This window comes from Nanorana parkeri, unplaced genomic scaffold (assembly GCF_000935625.1).
Source record: "Nanorana parkeri isolate BGI_ZX_2015 unplaced genomic scaffold, ASM93562v1 scaffold1224, whole genome shotgun sequence".
Classification (NCBI taxonomy): domain Eukaryota; kingdom Metazoa; phylum Chordata; class Amphibia; order Anura; family Dicroglossidae; genus Nanorana; species Nanorana parkeri.
In genome coordinates, this window is record NW_017307492.1 from 176,732 (window position 1) to 179,572 (window position 2,841).

Below are 2,841 nucleotides of genomic sequence, written 5' to 3' on the forward strand. Positions count from 1 at the left end.
GGTATGCATTGCGCTGTATGATGTAGTATTGCTGGGTTTTGTAGTCCTCTATAGCTGGTGGTATTTTGCATTGCGCTGTATAATGTACAATTTTTTTTTAAATTCAAAAATGTCTTTATTAAAACGTACAAAAACACATAGTATACAAAGTTGATGCAAATCCAGGGAACAAAGAACAATACCTAAAGAGATGCATATATTAGATCCATAACCATACATATGTATTATCATAACGGAGAAGTGAACGTTACATGTCTTATGGTGTTGCATTGAGCCAATGCTGTGTAGTATATGCACGTCTTGTTATAATGTACTATTGATGGGTTTTGTAGTCCTCTATAGCTAGTGGTATTCGGCATTGCACCACTGTATAATGTACTATTGCTGGGATTTGTTGTACTCCTCTATAGCTAGTGGTATTCCGCACTGCGCTGTATAATGTATTATTCCTTGATTTGTAGTCCTCTATACAGCGCAATGCAGAATACCACCAGCTATATAGGAGTACAACAAATCCCAGCAATACATTGTGTGTGAGGCGGGGAGGAGGTGTGGAGCGTGGATGCGGGCGGGTCTGGCATCGGCGAGCATGAGGTGGGGAGGAGGTCTGGCGTGCAGCGTGTGTGGAGCCGTGAACAGGGCCAACCAATCGGAAGCCAATTAATCGATGATTGAAAAAGTTGACAACTTTTTCAATCATCGATTATAATCGATTATGTCGATTAGTTGTTGCAGCCCTAGTGTGTTCCTTTGTTTGTTGTGGGTGTAGTTTGTTATAACTTGAGATGTTTTAGACAGTAGGTGTGGAAGAGGTGTAAAATGATTATCTTGAAAAAATAGAGACAATAAACTATAGTTATTTTTTTGGGATTAATACTATTATTTCATGTTTCTTAACAGTGTTGGCAAGCAAGGAGTGGTATTCGGCATTGCACCACTGTATAATGTACTATTGCTGGGATTTGTTGTACTCCTCTATAGCTAGTGGTATTCCGCACTGCGCTGTATAATGTATTATTCCTTGATTTGTAGTCCTCTATACAGCGCAATGCAGAATACCACCAGCTATATAGGAGTACAACAAATCCCAGCAATACATTGTGTGTGAGGCGGGGAGGAGGTGTGGAGCGTGGATGCGGGCGGGTCTGGCATCGGCGAGCATGAGGTGGGGAGGAGGTCTGGCGTGCAGCGTGTGTGGAGCCGTGAACAGGGCCAACCAATCGGAAGCCAATTAATCGATGATTGAAAAAGTTGACAACTTTTTCAAGAAATGCTGATACTGGACTCTAGAGAAGTGTTCTTTGTGCCAAAGTGTGTTCCTTTGTTTGTTGTGGGTGTAGTTTGTTATAACTTGAGATGTTTTAGACAGTAGGTGTGGAAGAGGTGTAAAATGATTATCTTGAAAAAATAGAGACAATAAACTATAGTTATTTTTTTGGGATTAATACTATTATTTCATGTTTCTTAACAGTGTTGGCAAGCAAGGGGAAGGAAGGGAAGTGGAGAGAGAAGGAGGGAGAGGAATGGTTATGACTATGAGGGAAAAAGAGGGAGGAAAAATGAGCAAGAGGAGGCAGAGCAAGGAAGAAAGAAAATATGGGATCCAGTGGTCCATGGGCTCAAAACCAAGGACAAATGAAGTACTTATTGGTAGCTGAGGCTAGATGGGTTCAAGGAGGGAAATGTATGTCAAATGTCTGCCAAAGTGCCCAGACTTTGAGGAATTTTGTTTGGGAGTCATTGAGGATATTAGAATGACAAATAGCGTATTCATCCATTATTTTATTTCTTTTATGGCTATGTCAGGTTTCTTCCAGCCTCTGGCAACGATCTGTTTTGTTGTGACAAAATGAAAGGTGGTGAGGCCCAGAATAGGGTGATATAAAGGAGCTGTCCCAGGATCTTTCAAATGATGATATAGATTAGGGATCAGATAAGACTATTCTAGACCAGAATTATGTCAATTTCGGGCAGCACCACCATTTATGGAGAACATCACCTTTATGACCACATCCCCGAAAGCATCTGATGCCATGATATGGATTAGCTCTCAAGATTCCAGCCCAGCACCACCTATAAAGAACCTTCTAAGTGGATTCCAGCATGGCTGGATATATTTTTGAGGGGTATGCAGCAAGCGAGCATTTAGAGCTGAATATAGTAATGATATTGTTGGTTATGTGTTTAGATGAAGCACTGAGATCTTGAGAAATGCTGAATTAAAACTTATAGATCGTGGGTTGCCTCCCTGTGGGCACCTTGTTGACACCTCTCCCCCTAAAATTAATGCATTTAGGAAAAAGGTAGAAGGTAATAGGGTTTCTGGAGGGGTTTTATTGACCATCCAAGAGAGATTTGCTAAAAATATATATTTGATATATAAATATATAATATATTTTATTTTATAGCTTGTATAAGATTAAAATCAATGCATTTCATATATCTATCAAAACCCTGCATGGGATTTGTTTGTATAAATATGATCACTGATTTAGTATATACATATTGATATAATCCAAGTATTCAAAAATAACATGATAATGATCACAAAATTTACAACAATGTAATTTTCCCATATAGTGGCTTAACTTAATAGGACCCGACGCGTTTCGCCTGTGGCTTCATCAGGGGACCCAAAAGGGATGGATCTAACAGTAAAGAAAGATCACAGACATCTATAATTAGGCAATGTCAGGTTTATACGTATGGTCTGTTTTGAACAAATTGTTACATACAGTCAATCTCCATGGATCTGGTCATTAGTTTGCAGGGGTTAGTTTGCGAGGTAAGGGAGACACCTGGACGATCGAGAAAGCGGAAGTTGGATTGCCCCACCACCAC